The 27,998-nt window shown below is 44.2% G+C and overlaps 1 protein-coding gene across 1 annotated transcript in view; it reads right to left on the reverse strand.

Moving 5' to 3' along the window:
* Positions 1-27,992, reverse strand: part of LOC117409499 (FYN-binding protein 1-like) — a 105,462-nt gene extending 77,470 nt beyond the window's left edge. The window contains exon 1 of the mRNA XM_058995845.1: positions 27,911-27,992. The gene's annotated coding sequence lies outside the window, so the exon portion shown is untranslated. The remainder of the gene's footprint in view (positions 1-27,910) is intronic.
* Positions 27,993-27,998: the final 6 nt, after the last annotated feature.

The raw sequence follows: 27,998 nt of genomic DNA on the forward strand, positions 1-27,998 counted from the left end.
AAACTATTGATTTATATGAAAAAATATAAATTCCATGCTAAAAAACCTGAAAAGGAAAAAAATGGTATGATAATAATATGACGTTTCGGCTGTGTAGACTTCTTCAGGAGTCTAGGAGAGTCTGAGGTTAATCATACGTAATGGCTATTATTATTTCAGTTTTAAATGTATATGGGTGGCAGCAGTCAGTGTACACTTCCCACCAGGGTAAAATATTTGCCAGATTTTCTTCTTAACTTTTTTTTCAGACAAAAAAAAAAATTAAAAAAGATAATGGCTGCTAGTTCTTTCTCAATATAAGGAAGCTGTTTATTATTGTTGATTTACCAAAACATGTTTAAAAACACAAGCTATTGTTTTCAATTAAACTATTGACTTAATTATAAATTATTATACATATTTTTCAGCGCGTATCTGCAAATGATCTTGAGAAATGCATGCAAACTAACGAAGAAGAACCACCTCGCCTACTCTGCACTGCAAATAACACGTTGCAAGGAGCCATAATAGTCGAGACACTATTTCAATCTTTTGTCAGGCAAAAACTGTTCTAGATGCTGTTATAGCGTTACTGTCTATGTATTATGTAGTTCACTTGCAGTAGGCCTACCCCAAAGTATACTTCCAGTGCTTGGTTTCCTGCAACATTATATACTGGGAGACCCATATACTGGATGTAAATCACATGAATACAAATACTATACAAAATGGTTTAATGAACTACAACCATAAAGTTGCAATTTGAGAGCACAGACTTGTGAGTCCAGCACAGAAATTTGGAGCCTTTCTTAAATAAATGGTAAATATTTGTAAAATATTTGTTAACTATGAAATTCATCACAAGGATATAATGTTTTTTTCTATTGGGTATTTGCATTGTTTATATGGGGTAGGAGTCACATATGCATTTTATTATTTGAAGTTTTTAAAATTAATTTTATTAATTCAAATAGCTTCATTTATTATTTTCAGCTTATCGGTGATATTTATTATACAGAACAATATTCAAATTGATTACCAGAAAATGAAATATAGATCTGTTTGATACGATTATACAGTATCATCAATAACTACAATAATTGTAAATTAACATTTCAAGTTTTTATCAATGTCTTCATGTGATTGAAAAAGACTCAACCTTAACTCATTGGGATAGATGAGTTTTATATAAGAAATGTCTGAGTCGGCACAAATAAAATCTGGAACTTTCCAAAATGCATCACTAACAGAAACTATATCACAATAATAGAATAATTTTAAATCAAAGTCTAACTCTGGACATTAAATGGCCTGAACGAAATCAAGAATGTCAATACTAAACACATCAATAATTAGATATCCAGGAACCAATAGTGGGAAAGCACAAAATGTGGCATTCATCATTTTGTACGCTACATCTTGAATGGGCAGTAGAAATATCAATTTCAGATTTTGTAAAATGTCATATCAGTTCTCCAATTAGTCTGCTTTGAACAGTCGTAAATGTGTTCAAGGGAAAAAGCTGTATCAATTTAACTACTCAGTCCTTTTAATATTATTAATGTTATCTTTTAAACTGAATTTTCATATGATACTAACCAAGATGTAAGCTTTATCTTATCGTAAAGAGAAAATTATTGAATTGATTGAACTTATACTTTAGATTCGTATTTTATAAAATGCACAAGAATCACTATTGACAGTGACAGTTGCATGAAGAAATACCACAAACAATTATGTAGATCAGCGGTTCCCAAACAGTGGGTTGCAAAAGGCCTCTGAACAGAGTATAGATAACATTTACAAAAATATTTGTACATCAATGTAACAGACAGTATTATTATTATATATTTTTTTGCATTTTTAATTCAGTAAAAAAAAACACAAAGCGATCACTAAATTGTTTTTATAAAGTATTTGTTTACTAATCCCCACACCCCTTATGCTTGTGACTCAATCACAACTATGATGTGTAATATTATTAGAAAGCCTATCAGAAATATCACTAAAACAAATCTTGCTACTCTGACTGTGTGACATTTGGTTAGCATTTCCTGTGGTTGTAAAGTAAAAAGAAATACAGATAACAAATTTTTTAAAAAATGTTTAGCCTTTTTTCATATTAGAAAAGCAAAGCAACCCCATATAATCATTGAAAAGCTGATGGTACAGTATTAGAGAATGTGTTGTAGAGAATGCTGGGTAAAGAAGATACACAAAAAAATCCAAAATGTCTGTGGCAGGCTGGCTGAATGGTGTGACATCACAGACCTGGAAGAAGACAGGCAGAGACAGCTCTGGGGTATGAATGTGCTGCTTGCGCGTTTTAATTGTAAATAAAAAGATTTAACAAAAGAGAAACACTTTATAAAACAAAAAGGCACATTGGCCAAAACAAATAGACAAACAAATAATAACTAAAACAAGTGTCGTGTAAAAGCAGCACGTGTACCAATTGTTTCTTTAGTTTTCTTCTTTTACCTCCTCTCTCTCAACTCCCGTTCTCCACTCCTGAACACTCCAACCATGTTCAGCCAAAGCTGTGGGTTTTTATATTGTGGCAGAGGGGTCAACTGGCTATTAATGACCTAATTTACCCCTCAACCACATTCGGCAACGGGTTTTATCATATGTGTGATGAACAGCCAGTTTGTCAATAAGCATTTGCTGTTGAAAACACAATGCTCATGATTTTATCTGAATGGAGCATTTTAACCCCATACAGGCTGTAAACAATAATAAAATGACGTGTTTTTACAAAATTAAAGAATACGAGATGGGGTGAGATAACATAAAGGTGGGGTTTAGCCCGTCACACTTCTCCCCCTTGTGCGTAGCACACATGGCCTTAAAAGCCCAAAAGTCTTGGAGATCACATGACCTGTTTAGCGGGATGGTACTAAACAGTTAGAGCTCCTACTCCCCACTGCCTTTATTTAGCATATTTTATATTTCCCCCGGTTATTTTTGTTTTATTTCACATTTATAACTCACCCATAATGTCGAGCGCTCGTAGGAAGCTGGTTCCCTCGCCGTCCGCGTCTCCATCAGGGAAGAAATTCAGGGAATTTGATTCGCCTGAACTAGCAAAGATGGCCGAGCTGCTCTCTCAGTCAATGGAGCAACAGGCCTTGCTTTTCAAAACCGAGATCTCTGCTCTCAGAGCCGACTTGACGATCCAGATATCGACTGTTCAGAAGCTGATCTCGAAATTGGATCTGGTTGCGGGCGAGCAACGAGAGCAAAAGAAAATCCTTAATGCTCACGATGGGAAACTGGAGTTTCTGGAACGCAAGGTGGTCTCTTTGGAAGACAGATCGGGGAGGTCGAATATTCGTATTGTAAATCTGGAGGAGGGGGTTGAGAAAGATGACCCCATAGGATTTGTGAAACGTTCAATCCCTGTCTGGTTTCCTGGTTTGGCACAGCGTGAGTTTGAAGTGGAGCGTGCACATCGCATTTACGGCGGCAACAAAGCTGGAGGCCGTGACAGGCCTCGGGTATTTATTTTTAAACTGCTGCATTATACAGACCGCCAAGTCATCCTGCAGGAGAATAGGAAAGCCGGTCCTGTTTGCTCCGCCTCGGGCTCCATTTTAAGTTTTTTTCCGGATTTTAGCCCTATGACAGCGAACATGAGAAATGCCTTCTCTGGGGTGAGGAAATCTCTGAGAGCGGCTGGTGTCCCGAACTTTCTGCTGTACCCTGTTGTTCTCAAAGTCCTTCATAACGGGAGTCAGCACTTACTACAATCGCCACAAGAAGCTGAAGCTTTCCTGCACGACAAGATCACCTCTCCTCATCGGATAGATTAGTGAGACTCTCTTTTGGGAATAATCTTTCTCTCCAGTAACTACAGGATATTCTTTTTTTTGTTTTGTTTTGTTTTGTTTTTTTTTTTTTTTTCTTGTTTTTTTCCCTGTGCCTGCAGCACTGGGTAAGTTACTGATTCTATGTTTCATAACTTTGCTCAAAAGGACCCTGGACTTGGTTTTTGTAATCCACTGTGAACTGAGTATAGGCTCATATTTTGTTACAAACAGCCTATGTAGAGACTACACGTTTATCTTTCATAGTCAAATAAGTTGTTTATAAGCTATTTTTTCACGTTTGCAGCCATTATCAGATACGTATATATGTTTGTTGGCGCAATTTGCGATGTCCGCTGACCTGATTATGCTTTATTTATGGATGCCCAGGGGTTTTCCACTTAATTTTTTTTTTTTGAGATACATATATTTGACTCTACGCGAGTCAGGCTTGTTCTCATGTGGCATAGAGGTCTATATCTGTAAGTTCTGTATTTATTTATTTATTTATTTATTTAAATTTTATTTTATTTTATTTATTTATTTATTTATTTATTTATTTATTTATTTATTTATTTATTTATTTATTTATTCCCTTTTCTAACTTTTATTTATTTATTTATTTTAAATGATATGTTATTATTACTACTTGTGTTTTAGGGGGAATTCTTTGCTTTTTATATCTGCTTGTATTATAGGTAGATGGGCAGTGGCGTTTTGACTGCGCACCTTACCGGTATAAGTGTCACGGATTCAATATGGGAAGGGAACTGGGTTGCAAAGGATCCCCAACTGGGGATCCTTCTCTTCCTAATGGGTTATCTTTTGGGGGGGGGGTGGTTCTGTTGTTATTTTGGGTGTTTGGGGTTGGGGGGGTTTGGGTTGGTGCCCTCTTGAGGAGCTGGGTTATGGACTGCACTACTGTCTTTGACACTCTGTCTTTCTGCTCTCTGCTAGCTGCTGGTATATACACTTTATTCACGCTAACCACTATCTGCTTGATCCTGGCATTGGTTTTGATTTTTGATACTTATGACTAATATCTCTATTCTATCATGGAACGTAAATGGCCTAAATACTCCCTCAAAACGCACTAGCTGTTTGGACTTGCTCCGTAGAAAAAAGATAGATGTCGCAATGATACAGGAGTCTCATTTAATACAACATGATGTTTCTAGGTCGGCCAATAAATATTACTATGTGGCAGCTTTTTCTGCTGCAGAAAACAAAACTAAAGGTGCTTTAATTATCTTGCGAAGAAATCTTCAGATTTCTATATTGGGATCAGGAGGTGACGATCTAGGAAGACTGACATTTCTAAAAACTATTATTTCAGGTAGAAAATTTGCCTTTGTATCAGTGTATGCCCCTACTACGTTCGATCCAGACTTTTTTAACTCACTTGCGAAATCGCTGCTAGAGCTGGCTGAATTTGAGGTAATTCTCGGTGCAGATATGAATGCTACCATGAATTATATGCTTGATAGATCAAAGTCACAAGAGACGAATACCCAGTCTTTGGCATCCACAGCTCTAAGAAAATGTGTGTCGGATTTGGCCCTGGTAGACATAGGCGTGTGTTCAACCCTTCGGCTAGGGAATTTACTTTTTTTTCAGGTAAGCATAAATCATACTCCAGAATTGACTTCATTTTTGCTTCCCAGGCTCTTTTTTCCTCAATACGCACTGCTGAGCTATTGCCTATGTCATTATCTGATCATCATGCAAATTTTTGTAAAGTCGTACTGGCCAATAGGCCTAAGCGTGCCCCCCGCTGGCGTTTCAATTCCACGCTGCTACAAAATGGATTGTTCCGAACGCAATTTCAATCTAAATTGGAGGAGTTCCTTAATTTCAATCGGGGCTCAGTTGATGACCCCCGCATTTTATGGGATGCGGTTAAGGGCTTTATTAAGGATAATTCCACCATATTTGCTTCTCAATTACATAAGTCTCGTCTCAGCAAAATTACTGAATTAGAATCCAAATTAGCTTTTTTAGAACATGCCCAACAACTAACCTTTTCTGATTCTATAGCCTTGGAAGTTAATCTGCTTAGAAAAGACCTAAATGTACTACTTAGACATCGTGCTGAATTTCTCATACATAGGTCTAGACAAAACTATTACTTCAATGGCAGTCGACCTAGCCACCTGTTGGCTTTGAAACTCCGCAACAATGAACGTTTTGCAGATATCCCCGCTGTCAAATCTTCACAGGGGGCATTATTGACAGATCCTATGCAGATAAACTCTTCATTTCGTTTATTCTACTCCAAATTATACAGTTCTGACATTAGACACGATCGACAGCACTATATGAATTTCCTTCAAACCCTTCAACTGCCTCGTCTCGAATCAGCCGTGCTTGGTGCTCCTATATCCTTAGCTGAGCTGCGGGAGGCACTACAAGACATGAAGAAGGGCAAATCCCCTGGCATTGATGGTCTCCCTCCTGAACTTTATTTGACTTTTTGGCCCCAACTAGGCCCCTTGTTGCTCGATATGATACACTCTGCTATTGACAAGGGTTCATTTCGGAGAGATGTTAATAGCGCAGTTATATCTCTTTTGCTGAAAAAGGACAAAGATCCCACTTCCTGTGCGAACTATCGACCTCTATCACTGATTGGCTCGGGGTTTGGCTGTATGCTAAACTGCTGTCACGTCGTCTTGAGGCTTATATGACCAAACTAGTACATCATGATCAGACAGGCTTTATTAAAACTCGCCTTGCGTCTGATAACATCCGCCGTCTCCTACATATTATACATGCTGCTGCTGACATTCCTTCCCCATGTGCAGTTCTCTCATTAGACGCTGAGAAGGCATTTGATAGACTCGAATGGGATTATTTGTGGTCAGTTCTGGACTATATGGGTTTGTGTTCCGGGTTTATTGATATGGTTAAACTTTTATATGCCAATCCCTCCGCAATGGTCTTGACAGGCCAATCGTGTTCTCCCCAATTTGCTATCTCTAGGGGCACTCGTCAGGGTTGTCCACTCTCGCCTTTGTTGTTTGCCCTATCTCTTGAACCTCTAGCTCAGGCAGTCCGTCAATCAACTGACTCTACCCCTATTTCTGTCAATACTACCCAACATCACATATCGCTGTATGCAGATGATATATTATTATACGTAGACAATGTTTCCCAATCCCTACCTCACCTGCTGACTATTTTCGATGATTTCAGTGCAATATCGGGATACAAAGTTAACTGGTCTAAATCTGCATTGCTACCCTTAAATTCTGTAATGACAAGAACCAACATACCCTCGATAGTGCCGCTGGTTAAACACTTCAAATATCTGGGTGTTGAGATTTATCCTTCTTTACATAATACCACAGTAAATAACTTTAGTAAAGTCTTTAAACAGGTCAATGCAGATTTGAACAGGTGGACGCACTTTCCTAATTCTCTTCAGGCTCGTATTTCCATCGTAAAAATGAACGTGCTTCCTCGCATTAATTTTTATAGCTCAATGATTCCTTTATCTCCCTGTCACAAAGACGGCCAGAGTGGGTGGCGTCAGACCAGACAGGAATTCAAAACAAAGACAGTGGTTGATGATGAGCTGAGTGCAATGGCTGCACTCAGCGTTTATTAACAAATAAAAGGGTTCAACAGTACAAAACAGGACACGGCACTTGACGCCAAAATAAACACACAGACAAAACGACTGACACTTAACAAACGGTGCACGGAGACAAACAAACACGGTGAGAACAAACACTATTATATTTACTATCTTCACTTTACGTTTACTCCTCTCTCTCTCACCCGTTCTCCTCTTCCGAACACCCAACCCCGACTGAGTGAAACTGTGCATCTATATATACTGTTGTGCTGGGATTCAATTACTAATTAATTACTCACTTGAATCCCAGCACGTGAATTCATTATGTGCAACCCCGTGCCACACATTATACACATTTTATCTGCACGTGAAGTGATGTGCCATCCTCGTGCCTAAATATAATTATACACTATTTAAATACACGTGAAACACAGACCCGTTTATATCCCGTGTACCAATGACTATACACCAACATTTACACACGCAACATACACACAAATGCACACAGGGGCGGGGCGCATTGCCACATATACCCCCCCTTGTGCGCAGCACACATGGCCTCAACGGACACCTCCCCCCTTAAAAACCCAGCAGTCCAGGACAAAGTCTCGGGCTGGGAAGGGAGGCTTCAGTGGGCCCATGGCTGGCCATGCTGTCAGCACCCCTGCCGGTAGTGGCACGGCTGACAGCCTGTTGGTCCCGTCCTGCAGCGAAAAAGCTGCGGGGGCAGGTGGTCCCCCGACCTCCCCCTTCTTCGTAGCCGGCAGCTCCCTCCTGTGGGGCTCCGGCCACCGTACTCCCTGCGGAGGTACGGGCAGCAGAGGCAGCTCCTGCTCCTCTGCTCCGGGCGGTGGTGGAGGCAGAGGCAGCTCCAGCTCCTCTGCTCCTGGCGGTGGTGGAGGCAGAGGCAGCTCCAGCTCCTCTGCTCCTGGCGGTGGTGGAGGCAGAGGCAGCTCCAGCTCCTCTGCTCCTTGCGGTGGTGGTGGCGGAGGCAGAGGCAGCTCCTGCTCCTCTGCTTCTGGAGGTGGTGGAGGCAGAGGCAGCTCCTGCTCCTCTGCTCCTTGCGGTGGTGGTGGCGGAGGCAGAGGCAGCTCCTGCTCCTCTGCTCCTTGCGGTGGTGGTGGCGGAGGCAGAGGCAGCTCCTGCTCCTCTGCTCCTTGCGGTGGTGGTGGCGGAGGCAGAGGCAGCTCCTGCTCCTCTGCTCCTTGCGGTGGTGGTGGCGGAGGCAGAGGCAGCTCCTGCTCCTCTGCTCCTGGCGGTGCTGGCTCCCTCTGCTGTGGCGGCTGGGCATGTGCACGCCGTGCTGCCTTCAGCAGCATAGCGAGAGGCTGCTGGGGGACACCAGCATCCTGCCCTTCTCCCCCCCAAAAATTTTCAGGGGGTTGAGCCTGTAACCCCTCCCCTTCCGGCTCTTGGGGCTGAACCAGCAGGCATTTCCCCTCTGCTGGTGGCTTGGGTCCCAGAGCTGTGGAAGCCCCGACTTGCCTCCCTTTGGGCTGTGGACGCACCGACTCCTCCCTTTTGGGCTGTGGACGCACCGACTCCTCCCTTTTGGGCTGTGGACGCACCGACTCCTCCCTTTTGGGCTGTGGACGCACCGACTCCTCCCTTTTGGGCTGTGGACGCACCGACTCCCCCCTCTTGGGCTGTGGACGTTCGGGCTCCCCCCACTCAGGCGTAGGACGTTCGGGCTCCTCCCACTCAGGCGTAGGACGTTCGGGCTCCTCCCACTCAGGCGTAGGACGTTCGGGCTCCTCCCACTCAGGCGTAGGACGTTCGGGCTCCTCCCACTCAGGCGTAGGACGTTCGGGCTCCTCCCACTCAGGCGTAGGACGTTCGGGCTCCTCCCACTCAGGCGTAGGACGTTCAGGCTCCTTCCGCTTGGGCTGTGGACGCTCAGGCTCCTCCCATTTGGGCTGTGGACGCTCAGGCTCCTCCCATTTGGGCTGTGGACGCTCAGGCTCCTCCCATTTGGGCTGTGGACGCTCAGGCTCCTCCCGCTCGGGCTGTGGACGCTCAGGCTCCTCCCGCTCGGGCTGTGGAGGCAAAACCAGCAGGCATTCACCCTCTGCTGGTGGAGATGGGGACAGCAGGTACTCACCCTCTGCTGGTGGAGATGGGGACAGCAGGTACTCCTCTGCTGGTGGTCCTGCTACCTGGGCTGCTGTTCCATTTATGGTTGCCTCCAGGTAGCTGAGGACAAACTCCACACCTTCCTCCAAGGTGTTTGGGGTGTGTTCCTCCTGATATGCCTCCCATCTCTCACAGTCCATCATCCACAGAGCCCGGACGACCATGGGCAGAGACTGGGCCTCCAGCCCAGCATTCTCCAGGAACCAGCCCCACAGTTTGATGGCGTCTTCTGCCATTGACTCTCTTTTTTTCTTTTTTTTTTTCCCCCAAAAACAATATTTGTAATCCTTTTTTTTTTTTTTTTTTTTTTTTTTAAACAAAACCCCTCCTGGTCTGACGCTTGGAGGCGCGGCTATCCCACGATGACACCACGTGTCACAAAGACGGCCAGAGTGGGTGGCGTCAGACCAGACAGGAATTCAAAACAAAGACAGTGGTTGATGATGAGCTGAGTGCAATGGCTGCACTCAGCGTTTATTAACAAATAAAAGGGTTCAACAGTACAAAACAGGACACGGCACTTGACGCCAAAATAAACACACAGACAAAACGACTGACACTTAACAAACGGTGCACGGAGACAAACAAACACGGTGAGAACAAACACTATTATATTTACTATCTTCACTTTACGTTTACTCCTCTCTCTCTCACCCGTTCTCCTCTTCCGAACACCCAACCCCGACTGAGTGAAACTGTGCATCTATATATACTGTTGTGCTGGGATTCAATTACTAATGAATTACTCACTTGAATCCCAGCACGTGAATTCATTATGTGCAACCCCGTGCCACACATTATACACATTTTATCTGCACGTGAAGTGATGTGCCATCCTCGTGCCTAAATATAATTATACACTATTTAAATACACGTGAAACACAGACCCGTTTATATCCCGTGTACCAATGACTATACACCAACATTTACACACGCAACATACACACAAATGCACACAGGGGCGGGGCGCATTGCCACACTCCCCCATCAGGGTATTGGGATAGACTGCATACAAGAATCTCCAAGTTTATATGGAAAGGGAAACAACCACGCATCAAATTTTCCACTTTGCAGCGCGAAAAATCCATGGGGGGGTTTGGCTCTCCCGAATTTTAAATTTTATTTCTACTCATTTATTCTACGCCCAATCTCTGTTTGGCTTGCTCCTGATACTGTATCTTGGCATCCTCTTGAGGAAGACATAATCTCCCCTTATAGACTCCAAGATTTAATATACGCCAATGTCCCCCTCAGACAGTGTAAATTGCGCTTTGGCCCTATAATTTCTCATTTAATTGCTACGTGGCGTCTGGTAGAGAGACTTACAAATTCCCAAACTAAATGGCATTCCCATTCACCTATCTTCCATAACTACAAACTCCTCACAGGCAATTCTCCTTTCTCTTTTTCACATTGGAGTAATAATGGTATACATAATTTTGCGGATATTTTTAATGACAATGGTCTGCGTGCGTTCCATGATTTGCAACTTCAATATAACTTGCCAGGATCTTCTTTCTTTTTCTATTTACGTCTCCTTTCTGCAATGCGTGCCTATGGTGTTCCCTGGGGAGCACAGCTGCCTATGCACCCACTTCACAATTTATTAGATAAACAGGGCAAAACAAAAGGGTTGGCTTCAGCCATTTACAACTCTCTTTTAAAGACCTCTTATAAACCTCTAGCACTTTTTACTATATGGAATAGAGATTTGAATTTTGGAGATGACGAGATTTGCTGGAACACTCTCTGGGACAACATAAATCTGGCTTCCAGGAACCCTAATCATCAAATGATTCATTTCAATTTTTTTCACAGGGTATATTTAACCCCTCGCAGACGTTTTCAAATGCGACTTACCCCCAGCCCTTTGTGCATGCTCTGTCCCCAGGGTGCTATGGGTACTTTTTTACATAGGTTTTGGGAGTGTCCAGATGTGACTCACTTTTGGTCCCGAGTATCCTCATCCTTATCCACTATTCTTAACACGAATATTCCATGTTCTCCTCGGGTCCTTCTCCTGAATGATGACTGTACTCTTGATCTCTCACGGCAGCAGAAGAGGATTTGGTTGGCTGGCCTCACAGCAGCTAAAAAGTTACTGGCGCTCCGCTGGGAGCCGCCCCACTCCCTCCCTTGGCAACATTGGCTCCTCACTTTCCTTGACATTATCCATATGGAACTGTCTACTGCTCGTATCCATGGTGCCGGGGGGGGGGGGACTGTGGAGGCATGGAGTGCAGCTGCGACCATTGTCAGGTCATTATTATAAGATCCAGTGGGGTGAAATCCATAGAGGAAAGGGGGCACCAACGGGGGGGGGGATGGGGGATGGGGGATGGGGGGGGGGCGGTTTGGGTTTGGGTTTTTATATTATGTTGTGTTATGTATTGTTCCATGTTGTTCTTTTCTCTTTAAATAAAAAACATTTGTTCAAAAAAAAAAAAAAAGCCCAAAAGTCTTGCCTATTGTCCTGGGCCAAGCAGGGAGGCATCAATGGGGCTACGGGCGGCAATGTTGCCAGCGACAGTACTAGCAGTGGCAATGCTGTCAGCGGAAATGCTGACAACTTACAGGCTTGCTTCTCCAGCCGGGGCAGTCCTGGCAGTGGAAAGGCTGCCTGTGGCAACGCTGACAGCAGGGCAAAGTCCTCCTCCAGTGGTCCCATTTGTAGCGGACGGGCTGACAGCAGGGTGGCATACTGCGGCAGCAGAAATGCTGCTACGGGCAATGTTGGCAGCGACAATGCGGACAGCAGAAATTATGAAATTTGCAGGCTCGGGCAAGAGTTGATCCTTGGGAGGCAATGGCAGGAGCTGATCCTTGAGAGGTAGCTTCAGCTCCTCTGGTGGTGGTGGCAGGAGCAACAGGTAGTCTCCCTCTTGCAGTGGAGGCGGGAGCAGCAGGTAGTCTTCCTCTGGTGGTGGAGGTGGGAGCAACAAGTGGCATCACACTGGCGGTGGAGGTGGGAGCAACAAGTAGTCTCCCTGTGGCAGTGGAGACTGGTGTGGCTTTTCCTCGGTCACTGGAGACTGGTGCAGTTCTCCCTCTCACACTGCAGACAGCAGGGCTTCTCCCTCTCACGCTGGAGACAGCAGGGCTTCTCCTTCTCGCGCTGGAGATAGTGGGGCTTCTCCCTCTCACGCTGGAGACAGCAGGGCTTCTCCTTCTCGCGCTGGAGACAGCGAGGCTTCTCCCTCTCGTGCTGGGAACTGGTGCTCCTTCCTATTCCTGGAGGAGGGGGCAATTGACCACAAAATGGCCCCACTCCCTGCAGGCAGAGCACATGTTCAAGGACTCGAGAGCGCTGAGGTAGACCTCCCAGCTGCCCTCCGGTCGTCCCTCGTCCTGTCTGGGGTGGGGGCAGTTGATGACGGAGTGGCCACCCTCCCCGCAGGAAGAGCACCAACTCGAGGCCTCGACAAGGTGGAAGTAGCTGTCCCAGGGGGCCCTCTTGGGCTTCCCTTTCTTGGGCTCTGGACACTCGGGCTCCATCCTCTTGGGTGTTGGACACTCGGGCTCCACCCTCTTGGCCGCTGGAATCTCAGGCTCCTCCCACTTTGGAGCTGGACACAATGGGACTTCTGGCTCATCCCCCTCCTCGTCTGTGTCCCAGGCGACCTCCCGGCAGCTTTCCTCTTCATGCCCATAGCGACAGCAGTAGGTGCAACACTCCTCATCCTCCTGCTCCGCAGTGGAGTACTCCCTTTGTACCCACAGGGTGGAGTCTCATGGCCAGATCATAGGGTTCACCTCCCTTCACAAACAAAAAATCCAGAAAAAAAAATGCGTACTCGCAGTACTGTCTCCCTCCTGGCCTGTGACCGTGGTGCTGTATCCCTCTTCTGATCACCAAGTGTGGCAGGCTGGCTGGTGTGACGTCACAGACCCGGAAGAAGACAGACACAGACAGCTCTGGGGTATGAATGCGCTGCTTGCACGTTTGAATTGTAATTGTAAATAAAAAGATAACAAAACAGAAACACTTTATAAAACAAAAAGGCACGGTGGCCAACTAAAACAAGTACTGTGCTGGTGTTGAACCAGCACGGGTAGCAATTGTTTCTTTAGTTTTCTTCTTTTACCTCCTCTCTCTCTACTCCCCTTCTCCATTCCTGAACACTCCAAACCCGTTCAGCTAGTAGTATTAGGTGAGGTCTGCATCAGTTTCTTAATAGCAGTAAAAGAGTTTGTATAACCATAAAGACACATTGTAAGCGTGATTTTGATTAGAGCTTAATTCTGTTCTGTACATTCTCAAGTCGGATCCCTTCATCAGTTTACCGGGCTGAAGTTAGTTACTTATTTGCACAGTTACTTATTGAATATTACCTCACATTCTAAATGGGGAAATCACATTGATAGTCTGGATGTGCCACCTCAAGTAGGGTATTTGAAGAGAAATGGCCAAGCTTTAAAATGGTGTCCTACTTGAGGTGGCATAACTAGGCTTCGAATGTGAGCTAATATTCAATAAGTAACTGTGCGAATAAGTAACTAACTTCAGTCTCGGATCAGGAATAAGTAACTAACTTTAGCCATCATTTTTACTGTCAAAGTGGTATAATTATTGCTTCAAAACAATGTACATCAGTTTATATGTAGCCAGTGGTGTAGTGCTACATTCTATAGTGCCGGAGTCCTGCAAAACTCTTGTGACATCACCATCAGATTAAAGATCTCCTATTCAAAACCTAATTTCCATTTCTGCCAGTGCATTTTATCTAATCTAAAATATACTGTAGGAACAATTCAATAATTGATCATTTAATGTTTATCTGGGTTGATCAGTTCTCTTACTAACAATATATGATGTGTTACAAAGATCGAGGATTTACTATGAACACACATTCACGCACAGACACAAGGAATGTTTAATCAACAGTAGTATTTTATGAAGTACACAAATAATAAACAGAAATCAGAAAAAAAAGTTAGAAAGTAAATCTCTTAGTCTCTAAGCACAAAACACAATTCAACTCTCACTGCCTTAACTTGACTAGCAGGCAATTGAAATATGACACCGTCTGTCTCCTCACAACAGCAGCTTCAACAGCAAGCAGGCTGTGACGTAGCTAGTACCTTGGTTTTGGGTGTACAGCAGACCTAGACTGGTTTCTCTGATAAGTCTCTGTAGGTTTTAAGGCCATCCTTCAGCCATGCCTCAGTCTCGTTGCTTGTGGTCGTTGACTCGCTTGCAGCTTGCTTCCCCATCTTGGTTCCGTTTTTAGGCAGAGTCCCGGAGTTGCAGCCTTGCTTAGCAGAGTGACAGCACCTTGTTTAGCATTCAATGTGGAGCGCAAAATGTTCAGTTTTGCTTGGATATTTATAGTCTTTTCACTCTGCTGAGTAGCCACTTTCATTAGATAATTGGTGTTATCTTGCCTTTTTTTTAAACTCACAGTCCTTTGATATTTTAATGTCCTTTTCCACTGGGACATCGCTAGTTTATGTCTTCCTTGCGTCAAAACGATTGTTGTTGCACGTGTGAATGATCTGTGTGATGATAATTCAACTGTCCGTTCAGCCTAATCCAGTGCAGTTACCGGTCCCCTAATCAGTAGGTCACATAGTTCAGTATGTCTGCAAGCCAGAGGCCCCCTTCTCAAGACACAGCAGTTTGCCCTGTTTCTCAAGACACACAGTTTTATTAATGAATCCAGTTACAATTCTAATAGACGTTCATGTGTTATCATATTCAGGGAATATATCCCACAAGCCACAATGCCAATTCCTGCCCCACTGATCAGCATGCCAATTGGAAACCCATGGGAAATGATTACGGTTGATATCCTGGAAGTTCCAATCTCAACTAATGGCAACAAGTACTTATTGGTGTTGCAGGACTATTACACTGAGTGGCTTGAGGCAATACCTATTCCAGATCAAAAAGCATTCCTGGGCATTGTCACTCAGTTTGGGATTCCCAAAATCCTACTGTGGCAGGATGACAGGTTTGAGGCTCAGAGACAGTGGAAGGGGCAAAATAATGATCTTTATTCAACAAAAAATAATCAAATAAACAGGCACAAGGGCCAACAAAAAGGTTCAAACAAAATACAGAAATGTAGGCTGGGCATTAGCCTTCACTACAGTTTCTTTCTCCAAAACTAAACAGCACAGCACAGCACAGCACAGCACAGCACAGCACACCAACAAACAACCTCACCCAAAAACTCTCTCTAACAAAGAGTTTCACCTGCCCTTTTATAGTCTGTGGCTGGAGCCCAATTAACTAATAATTAACAATTAAACACTTAAGGCTCCAGCCACATTCTCACATGTATTTTACAGGGAGGAATTTAACCCCCTCCCTGCCAATCCAAAACAAAACAAGAATCACAAAAACACAATGAAAACAGTAAAAATAACAACAATAACAAAACACAAATTATTGGAGCGAGCTGGCACCCCATCACATTTCCCCCCCCTTGTGCGCAGCACACTTGGCCCCAACGGCCACCTCACCCCTTTGTCCCAAAGTCCCGGACGAGGGGAAGCAAGTGGCCCATGGGGGCGGCCATGGTGGAAGGTCTTCCTTCTCCCATTGCTGAGGGAGGGTCAGTCCATAGCCCGGCGCCCTCTTGGCGGGACCGAGACCTGGCGAAAGGGGACCCAGGTGCATTGGATGGGGCGTCGGGAGCACAGGCAGGCGACCAGCCGGCTGCAGCCCCAGGCAGAGGTGCGAGCCCAGGCGACAGTGCAGCGACGTCTGGGCAACCAGGGGGAGCGGAGCAGGAGACCAGGCGACCTCCTGTGCCTGGTGGTGCTGCGACCTGGGAGTCAGGCCCAGCGACCAAAGGTCCAGACATGGAGCCTGGGTGTCCGGGAGCCCAGGCCGAGGGATCCAACCCCCAGGCGCCGGGCTGTGGCACAGGGGTGGTGGTCGGGGCTGTGGTGGAGGTGGTCTCCTCACCTCCCCCCCCTTCTTCGTGGCCGGCAGCTCCCCTTTGTGAGGCTCCGGCCGCAGTACTTCCTGCTGCCATTCAGGACTGGCAGCGACTCCAGGCGAAGCAGGACCCTCGGCGACCCCAGGCGAAGCAGGACCTTCGGCGACCCCAGGCGAAGCAATACCTTCGGCGACCCTAGGAGGAACAAAAGCAGAGCAGCAGGCAACCCCAGGCGATGCGAGGCAGGCATCCTTGGGCGTGGCCAACATTGCAGGAACCTCCGGCCAGGGTGGCAGTGGCCAGAGTTCCTCTTCTCTGTTGGCAGCAGGAGGTAGAGCCCGCTCCAGCTCCTCTGGTGGCGGACGCGGGAACAGCAGCTCGTCTCCCTCTGATGGCGGAGGCGGGAATGGCGACGCTGGACCCTCTGGCGACGCGGGACCCCCTGGCCCCTCTGGCGACGTTGGACCCTCTGGACCCTCTGGCGCTCGGGACAGTAGCTCCACCCCAGGCGACGGCGGACCAGCAGCGACCCCAGGCGACGGCGGACCAGCATCCCTAGGAGAAAGCACACTGAGAGTTTCTCTAGACGATGCGGGCAGGCAGGCAACCCCAGGCGAGGCATCCTTGGGAGGTGCTGTGCCTCTTAGCCGCCGGGCAGTTTGTCCCCGTGCTTCCTTCAGCAGCCGGTACAGAGGCTGGGAGGGACCTCCAGCATCTTCTGCTGGCGGTGGAGGGAGAGACAGCTCCGGTTGTTCCCCCTCTGCTGGCGGTGGAGGGAGAGACAGCGCCCGCTGTTCCCCCTCTGCTGGCGGTGGAGGGAGAGACAGCTCCGGCTGGTCCCCCTCTGCTGGCGGTGGAGGGAGAGACAGCTCCGGCTGTTCCCCCTCTGCTGGCGGTGGAGGGAGAGACAGCTCCGGCTGTTCCCCCTCTGCTGGCGGTGGAGGGAGAGACAGCTCCGGCTGTTCCCGCTCGGGCCGTGGACGCACCGACTCCTCCCGCTCGGGCCGTGGACGCACCGACTCCTCCCGCTCGGGCCGTGGACGCACCGACTCCTCCCGCTCGGGCCGTGGACGCACCGACTCCTCCCGCTCGGGCCGTGAACGCACCGACTCCTCCCGCTCAGGCTCCTCCCCCTCGGGCTGTGGACGTTCGGGCTCCTCCCACTCGGGCTGCGGACGTTCGGGCTCCTCCCTCTCGGGCTGCGGACGTTCGGGCTCCTCCCTCTCGGGCTGCGGACGTTCGGGCTCCTCCCTCTCGGGCTGCGGACGTTCGGGCTCCTCCCTCTCGGGCTGCATTCTGACCAAGGTGCAAATTTTGAGAGTTCCTTGATGAGCAGCACCTGCAAGGCTTTCGGCATAAAGAAATCCAGAACTACAGCTTACCACACTCAAGTAGATGGCATGGTGGAAAGAGCAAACCGCTCAGTACTACAGATGTTGCGGACCTACACTGAGAGCCATCATGACTGGGAACACTGGTTACCCCTCCTCCTCTATGCGAATAGAACAGGGTGCCATTCAGCTACAAGTTTTAGTCCATTTAGACTCATGTTTGGCTGTGAATCACCACCACTGGATGAGCTTCCCCAGCCCCGCTGCACAGGTCAAGACGTGGTCACATATGAAGCACAGTTACAGAAAACAGCAGCTGAACTGAAAGACTTTGTTGATGCTAACATTGTGCAAGCAGCCCATGGCAACAAAACAACCTATGACAAGCGGACAGCTCAGAGAGAACAGTTGCAAGTGGGAGATTTTGGTTATCCATACCTACAGCAGGTAAGCTGGATCCATGCTGGGAAGGAGGATGGGAAGTTACAGACACACTAAGCCCTGTCACTGTTCACATTGCTCATGCTTCTGGACGGCGCCGCATCATTCACACCAACAGACTAAGATCACGACACCTGCGGAAGAATGCCAGTGGAGAACCTGACCAGGAACAGCAGACATGGGACCCACCATGGGTAGACCACTTCAGGGACAGTTATTAATTATTATTATTATTATTATTATTATTATTTATTTTATTATTTATTTCTTAGCAGATGCCCTTATCCAGGGCGACTTACAATTGTTACAAGATATCACATTATTTTTACATACAATTACCCATTTATACAGTTGGGTTTTTACAGGAGCAATCTAGGTAAAGTAAATTGCTCAAGGGTACAGCAGCAGTGTCCCCCACCTGGGATTGAACCAACGACCCTCAGGTCAAGAGTCCAGAGCCCTAACCACTACTCCACACTGCTGCCCTAGTTGGGTCCTCAGGATCAGGCAGTGCAAAACCAGAACCCCCAGCCAATTGAAGGAAGATCTCAAAGAGAAATACGACTTCATGGACTTTTAGAATTGTTAAAACAATGTTGTTTTAAGAGTTCAGAGTTCACGGTAGAGAGTAAGTGCTGAGGCAGTTGCCGAGTGTGTAAGCTGGTTATATTATTACTTGTACTGTGATACTTGAAATGTATTTGCTTACGATTGTAAGTCGCCCTGGATAAGGGTGTCTGCTAAGAAATAAATAATAAGAAGAAGAAGAATAAATAAAAAGGTTGATTACACATGTGCACCTGTCCAGGGAGATATCAGCATCTAGCCTTTAGTAGCTTCTTTTTAACCATGTCTGGTATTTATTAATCAGTTATGTATTTATTTCTTCTGTTCCCCCCCCCACAGGTTTTAAAAAAAATTTAAAACAAAAAAAAAAAACATTCACAGTGCTGTAAAATATTAGTGAGGGTTTCACCCTTACAGGTATCCATTACTGTTTTTCATAATGCAGTTATATGACTAACTTTCTATGCAAACACTGACTGTAATCATTGTGTTGTGTATATTAAAATGGTGCCAAAGGGAATGAGTTACGGTATGCTAAGAGGGTCAAAACAGAGGAGTGCGATTAACACCCATTAGAAATATGTATCGCCAAATAAATTAACTCCGCTTAAAGAAAGTTTAAAGATTGGCATATGGAAGCTGAGTGGCCTGTTGATACAATATGTGTGTTTTATTTTAATTTGTGAAGTGCATATTGTGGGACATATTCCCTGAATATGATAATACATGAACGTGTATTAATGATATAACTGGACTAATTAATGAAACTGCTGTGTCTTAGGAAAAAAGCAAACTGCTGTGTCTCAAGAAAAAGGGCCCCTTGGTTCCTGGCAGACATACTGAACTATGTGACCTCCTGATTAGAGGACCAGCGCCTGAACTGGATTAGGCTGAGCGGACAGTTGAATTATGTACAGATAATTCACACGTGCAACAACAATTGTTTTGACGCAAGGAAGACATAAACTAGCGATGTACTTCAACGGAACCAAGATGGGGAAGCAAGCTGCAAGCGAGTCAACGACCACAAGCAACGATACTGAGGCTCGGCTGAAGGTTGGCCGTAAAACTTACAGAGACTTATCAGAGAAACCAGTCTAGGTCATTAACATATCAAAGGACTGTAAGTTTAAAAAAAAGGCAAGATACACAAATGACCTCATGAATGTGGCTTTTTAGCAGAGTGAAAAAGACTATAAATATCCAAGCAAAACTAAACATTTTGCACTCCACATTGAATGCTAAACAAGGTGCTGTCACTCTGCTAAGCAAAGCTGCAACTCCGGGACTCTGCCTAAAAATGGAATCAAGATGGGGAAACAAGCTGCAAGATTGAGTTTCCAAAACAGCGGACCAAAAGTCTAAGCTTCAAGGAACTGCTGAGTATAATTCCAGTTGCATTTTCCTTTCATGGAACTAAATTAATTAACTGTAACACATTCACTTAGAATTGAACTGTTAAGTATTTAGTTTGCACACTTTGCGTGTGAAATAACTTTTAGTGAAACTTGATGAAGTAACTATAAGTAATCTAGTTCATATTGTTGTATGAAGAATTTCTTTAAAAGTAAACTTGCCATATACTTAATCTATATACCATTGATAAGCTTAATGTGATATATTCTAAGATTGTCTGCATCGTTTCAGTCTGAGGCTGTGTTCGTATGTGGGCATGTGTGTGTAAGCGAGTGACTAGCTACGTCACAGCTTGCTCGAGCTGCAGCTTGTATGTGAGGAGACAGGCAGTGTCATATTTCAGTTGCCTGCTAGCCAGCACGAGTGCAGTGAGAGTATTGAATTGTGTTTGTGCTTAGAGACTAAGAGATTTACTTTCTGACTTTTCTGATTTCAGTTTATTATTCGTGTACATAATAAAATACTACTGTTGATTAAACATTCCTTGTGTCTGCACGTGAATGTGTGTTCATAGCAAATCCTCGATCTTTGTAACATGTCAATTAAATATTGTTAGTAAGAGAACTGATCAACCCAGATAAACATTAAATGATCAATTATTGAATTGTTCCTACAATATATTTTAGATTAGATAAAATGCACTGGCAGAAATGGAAATTAGGTTTTGAATAGGAGATCTTTAATCTGATGGTGATGTCACAAGAGTTTTGCAGGACTCCAGCACTATAAAATGTAGCATTACACCACTGGCTACATATAAACTGATGTATAGTGTTTTTAAGCAATAATTATACCACTTTGACAGTAAAAATGATGACCAGGCTAAAGTTAGTTACTTATTCCTGATTCGAGACTTAAGTTAGTTACTTATTCGCACAGTTACTTATTGAATATTAGCTCACATTCAAAGCCTGGTTGAGGTGGCACATCCAGACTATCAATGTGATTTCCCCATTTAGAATGTGAGCTAATATTATAATATGTAACTGTGCAAATAAGTAACTAACTTCAGCCTCGAATAGGGAATAAGTAACTAACTTCAGCCCGGTAAACTGATGAAGGGATCCGGCGTGAGAATGTACAGAACACATAATAAATTAAGCTCTAATAAAAATTAATAAGAGAACTAATGAGCCCAGATAAACATTAAATTATCAATTATTGAATTGTTCCTACAGGCTTTAACTTTTCGGTAGGTTTCACAGGTGCGGCAGTACTCTTCAATGTCCTTAGCCACACCTACCCAATAGGCTTGGCGCAGTAAGTGATCCAATGATTTCTTGACGCCTTGGTGACCTGCAGGGGCAACATCGTGAAAACGCCATAAAAGCTTAGAGATAGTGTCGAAACTCCTTCAGAGCATACACCAATGCCAAGCATTCCTTTTGAATCATCCCATAATTTTTCTCACTGCTAGTTAAGGTTCTGCTTTTGTAAGCGATAACCTTACCACTTTGTTCCAGTACAGCGCCTAGGCCGGTGTCGCTAGTATCAGTGAAAAGCTGAAACTCCTTGTCAGGTTTAGGATAAGCCAGGACTGCAGCATTGGTTAGGGAATGTTTAAGTGCTCTGAATGACTGCTCGCAGTGTGCATCCCACAAGAAGGTTGCTGCTTTTTCCAACAACTGGTTCAGTGGTGTTGCAACTGTACTGAAGTGTGGCATATAGTGGTGGTAGTAAGAGGCAATACCAAGAAACTGTTGCAATTCTTTGGTATTGCTAGGAGTTGGCCAATTGTTAATTGCTTCAGTTTTCTTTGGATCCTGCAACATTCCCCTGGAAGAGAAAATGTGTCCTAGATATGCAACTCTCGGCAGGCCAATTTTGCATTTTGGTCCTGCTGCTCGTATCCTGTCCATTACAAGTGACAGATGTTTGATGTGTGTTGCAGTGTCTTTTGACAAGACTAAAACATCGTCTAGGTAAACCATTACACAATCCAAGTCCCCCACTATAGTGTTCATTACACGCTGGAAGTTGAAAAGACAGAAGCCCCCGCCAGCCGGTCCTGCACTTTGTCACGGAGTGGAAGTGGATAAGCGTCCTTTTCAGTTTGTTTGTTTAGTTCTCTGTAATCGATACAGATGCGTATGCCCCATTCTTTTTCCTGGTGTAAACTGCTGGCACTAACCACGGGTTGCTGCTGGGTGTAATTACCCCAAGCTGTAACATGTCCTTGATTTGTGTAGAGATCTCTGCTCGCAGGTGCATGGGCATGCGCCTGGGTGGTACACGAACTGGGGAATTATTGCCAGTTGAAATGTAACGATAAGCAAGAGTAGTGTAACCAGGTGTAGTTGACCATAGATCCATGCATTGCTAAATCAAGTGCACAAACAGAGGGGGTGTCTCTAGTAGTTTAAGTGACCTGGGTCCCCCAAATGCAGGTATAGTGCAGTCCTCCATATCAGCCCCATCTGAAATTACTGTTTGCACAAAGGCCAGAGAATTAAAATCACTGACATGTTTCCCATTGCTTCTGTGACTGCAAGTAGTACTCAGGTCAGTGCTATTGATGTGCTCTGGTAAGTCCATAGGGATAGAAAATCCCTGGACAGTGATATAACCTGTTTGAAAGTCCAGCTGTATGCCATATTTTGTGAGGAAGTCAGTTCCAAGAATGACAAGTGCCACTAAGTTTTCTGCCACTAACAGTTCATGCACTGTAGAGAACTGTCCCAATGTCTGTATTAATTAAACCATATTTTTGGCAAAACATTGTTGCTTAGATGCTGTAAGCATCTTTATGGGCACTGGAATAGGTTGCCATGGTCGGTGGCTCTGTGCTATTTTAGTGTCAATCAGAGAAACAGTAGATTCCGAGTCAAAAAGTATAGTCAGATTTTGGCCTCCTATTTTTGCATGTGCCTGGGTGGACCATTCTTTTTCCATTTCAGTTTGGGTCTCCTCTACTGATTCTTCAGTCCACGCGGAGTGACCCCCCTCCACATGGAAGCCCCGTTTCCCTGGTTCCCCACTCTAGGCCTACGTTGGCGATTAGGACATGTGCCCATAACCGTGACATTCATAACACTGTTTGTTCTTGTTTACAGCAGCAACGTCGTGGTCAGTTATTAAACGTTCAAGTTGCTGGGTCATATTTGCAACCGCCTCTTCCAATCATTCAAATCTGTCGGGTTCCTGACAGGGTTGTAATGCAGCTGCAGCATCTGCAGTGTATGAAGCCGTGCCCGGTATGAGCAGCAAGCATGCGAGTTGAAGGGCCTTGTGACAGATGCAGAATGATTCTTGGTGATAAATCTCCCTCCTGACCTGTGAGAGCGCTGTGTAAAGGGAACAGAGTGCCCTGGACTGGATCGCCAGACAATTAATTCCCAGGGTTATAAAGAAGTTGGTCACCTAGAAAGGGGGCAGAGCTACGATACACTAAATCATCGACCCGGAAGGGAAACGATGTGGCATCCATGGATTGGAGGAGTGGTTGCCCTAGTTAACCAAGGGGTCATGATTGACAGGACAAAAGGGGGCGTAGCGGTGATCTGTTCCTTTGTATGGTTAAAGCTGAAGCGGAAGGATAACGTGTATTGTAAATCGTGTTTTTTTTTTTTTGTTTGTTTTTTTTGTCGTGTCTAAGAAACCACTGTGTTTTTTGTTATTAGACGGCTAAACACGATCCAGAGCTGTCGCCAACGGCCAGCACTTATCCGAACTACACTGCACTATTGTTCACGATAAACTGTATTTGCACCGTAAGCATTAAATCACTCACTGTGGACTTGTGTTTGTGTTTTGTGTTACGTGTGGGTGTTTAGGAAACGGGCCTGTTATTATTTCGGGACCAACCCGTGGATTACAACACAGCAATACATGCTGCTGCATTGCCTGTTATCATTGTTATTATTTACTGCCATTTGTCATCAGACTTTTGGATTGTACAAGTAACTTTGCACAAAATTATATGGTTTAAAAAAAAAAAAAACAGCGCTAATGCAAAATGGCTACAGGAAAGCAAAAGCGAGTTGTGCTTACAGTTGAAAAAAAGTTGGAAATACTTTCACTTCTAGAAAAGGTAATTACCACCGATAAAATAGCACAATATTTTGGAATTTTAAAGAGCGCTGTGACTGATATTAAAAAGTCTGCCTCAGAGATTTAAAAGTTTGCGGTCTTTGATAGTAGCGGTGGGATTTTTGAGATCTATTGTTGCTCGAGACTAACATTCTTCACTCATCTCTCCTCTACATACTTACTAGTGTACATAAACACTTCCACAAGTCCTATTTTAAATGTCAAACTAACACACAATCAAGTAATATATATCAAGTAATATAGTGATTAATATGTTTGCCTTGCAGTTAATTGTATATGGTCAAGTAATACTAAATAACGTATTCAAATTCACCATACAACTTTACATTAAATTGTAAAAAGAGATGCCTGGCCTACCTGTTTGAAGTGTGTCTCAGAGGTCCTTTACTTTAGTGCAGTAGTTCCAACATTCAAATAAAAATTATACTAAACATAAATGGCCGTTTGGTCCAAAAGCTTACAGAACAATTTCAAGTGAAAAAAGCCTTCCACCTATATGGGAAGATTGGGGAATGGGGTTCACGAGTCTGTGGCAACTTTTTCTCCCTTTGAAAGTTTTGTATGAACAGCTGCAGCATGACTTTCTTTAAGTTTTTCCAGCCTCGCTGTTTTTGTTTTACGGGTCGGCACAGTATTGGGATAATCTTACATCGATTTCAAAACTGCTGCATTCATGATTCACAAGCACTGTCCTCATAGGGGATAACGTGATCACGCCCTGTTCGGCCAAAACTATAGCAAATGTTGTTATGGATGTTTGCTTTTTATTGTCATCAATGTCCAGAGCCTTATGGCAAACACCTGTAAATAATAATGTTGGAGTGATACAGCGGCGTGTAGCACTCGGTATTTGTAATTCCCCGGGTTTGACCCGTAACCAAAAGTCCAGTTTTACACACCAACACTAAACACAAAACACAAACACAGTTCTTAGTGATAGTGAATACGTGCAAGTGGTATAATACAGTTCTCCGTGAAATGCAGGGGTGAAAGTGATGTCCGGGTTTTATGCTGGCTTTTGCTACAGCTCCGGATCGTGCAACTGGTAGTCTATTAAAAACAGACGACAGTTAACAAAACACTAACAAACCCAAGACAAAACTCACGGTTCACGAAACAGCACAGAGTCCTTGTAGGTTTTCAACACTAACCATTTACCAAGGAACAGATCATGTCAGCTATGACTCCTATTTCTATCCTCGCTCATGACCCCTAAGTTAACGAGCGCATCCGCTCCTCCAATCCTCAGATGCCACACCGTTTATCATCTGGGTCATTGAGTTTGGATTACTTAGCTGCGCCCCTTTCCTAAATGACCAACTTCTACCTACCCTGCGGAATAAATTGTCGTGCCTTTTAGATCGCCCTCACAGGTCGAGAGGGAGATCTAACACCAAGCATCATTCGATCTCTGTCACAAGAACAAACTCAGAAAAAACTCTTGTCATTAACATTATTACCCCGCCGTGGACTTGATACCATACCACGCCTACTACAGGCATAAACACACACAGTGCACCAATGAAGTGCCAGATCGACCGAGAATAAAACCCGCCCCAGTGTCAATCTTTCTGTTGCACCAATTATAAAAGCTACTTGGAGGCAATTGCCAAACCCCTTCCTTTTTATAATATCCGCCCTTACTGTGGCACTACAGCAGTCTGATACGTGACGGACTACTGATGATAAATTACTAAAATGAATGCATAAAAAATATGTTTGGTGACATTTGTCACGTGACCGGTTATATGTCTAGCATATTATTAAACGTTTAACCACTTCTTTAGAGTTTATACGTTTAAACGTTTAAAATTCCCATGCCTACCGGGTAGCGCTTTATTTAGAGTTTGTCTTAGATTATACAAAAAAATTTCACCAGGGAGCTGGTTTTGAGCCTCAAAAGTACGTAATTAGGTTAATCCACCTCCGGTAGAAACGCAGTAACCAATGCTGTGCGAAAGTTTGTATATCTTTCTTTCTGTACAGTCAAAAGTTGAAGAAAAACTACCAGTGCTTCCCCATCTAACAGCGTAGGAAGGCACTTGGCTTTGGTTTCATCGCCCCAGTCATTAGCAGCACAGGAGATTTCAAATCGAGTAATCCATTCCTCAATATCCCCTGAAGCAAAAGTTTTCGGTAATGCTATGCGAGTATGTGGCAAAGTGGTTAACAGTGTGCAGGTGAAGGAATGCAGCAGGGATCAATGAACAGACAGACAACGGTAATCCAGGTGCAATGATATTTATTTTTATAATCCAAAGTCTGATAACAAAACGGCAGTAAACAATAACAATGAGAAACAGGCAATACAGTGGTGTGTATTGCACTGTTTTAATCCATGGGTTGGTCCCGAAATAATAGTCCCGATCTTATACAATCACACATAACACAAAACACAATCACAAGTGCACAGTGAGTGCTAAAGTGCTCGTGGTGTAAATACAGTTATTCGTGAAACTCGTGTTAGCCATCTAAATAACAACAAACAGCATATTTAATAATGACAAAACAAACAAAACACTCACAATAATACCACACGTCTTTTCTTCTGGTTCGGCTGAGGCGAATAAATAAGGAAGTTATCTATAATATTGTTTCTTGGCTGTTTGAGTATACAGAACATGGACATAACAGCAACAGTCTCTGGCGTTTCCTTCTATATTAGGCTCAGAAATTTTCGACTCACCCCTCGTGGGTGTATGTAGGTGTGTATGCATGTCTGTATATAATGTGGCAAAGTAGGGTAAGCTTTGCCACGCTTTGGTCCGTTCATGGTCTTCTACTATAAAAAAAAACAAACAAAAAAAATACATATATATATATATATATATCAAACACACCTAATGTGTACTTAATAATTTATACGGCTGGTATTTATTCTAGACATAACAGCACAAGGCATTGAGCTATAACATTACATTAATTCTTACATTACTCACTTCAGGTTTTAAAATACAAAAAGAAAATTAGGCTACTTTCAAATCAGCACAATCGTTTATAAACAAGTAGGTTGCATAGTTAATACTCTGTGCATTCATTTGTTAGACTGTAGTTTGTTTTAGCTGTGAGTAATAATAACAACAACAAAAAAAGCCTACAGGGGAGCCAACCAAAAGATCCAGGTGAGGCGAATAACATACCCGATTGTCCCAAAACAAAAACATAAATTACAAAAAATTAAACAAACAGTGGCGACCCGTCACATATTGATGCTATGGCACTGCAGATAGACTGAAACCGTACTGTTAAATTGTAAAAAAACAACAACAAATAATAATAAAAAAGTACGGTAACAACTTAGTTTCAGTACCCTACTACGTAGTTTCTAGTTGTACTTCCTTCAAACTGTTCCTTGTCTTTATTGCTTCAAAATAGATGCCATTGCCTTAAAAATGCAGCACCTTTTCACTCAGGTGTACTAATTGCCCGTATGAAACAGGTATTTAAACCGCGACAGTAGAACTGATTCTCACCCAGATGACAGAACCGCGCTTGACTCCACGTAAGGAAAAGTAAAAATGGTAAGTCTTGCATAGATATTGGATTTGGCGTGCGTGTTAAATAAATAAATAAATAAATACATAAATAAATAAATAAAGTAAGTATTGCTTCTGCCAGTTGTACATACGTAAACTTGCAACTATGGAGTATTGTACAGTATCATACATTCTTTATCTTCTCCTGCTTTTAAAAAAAGAAAGAAAAAATAAATACCGTAGTGATTGTTCGGCGTTGCGTTTCATCCCGTCACCATCACAAAGTTGCTGTTAACTGACCGGAGGTACACACTTAAAAGCGTGCC

The sequence above is a fragment of the Acipenser ruthenus genome, chromosome 2 (assembly GCF_902713425.1).
Source record: "Acipenser ruthenus chromosome 2, fAciRut3.2 maternal haplotype, whole genome shotgun sequence".
In the NCBI taxonomy this organism is placed as follows: domain Eukaryota; kingdom Metazoa; phylum Chordata; class Actinopteri; order Acipenseriformes; family Acipenseridae; genus Acipenser; species Acipenser ruthenus.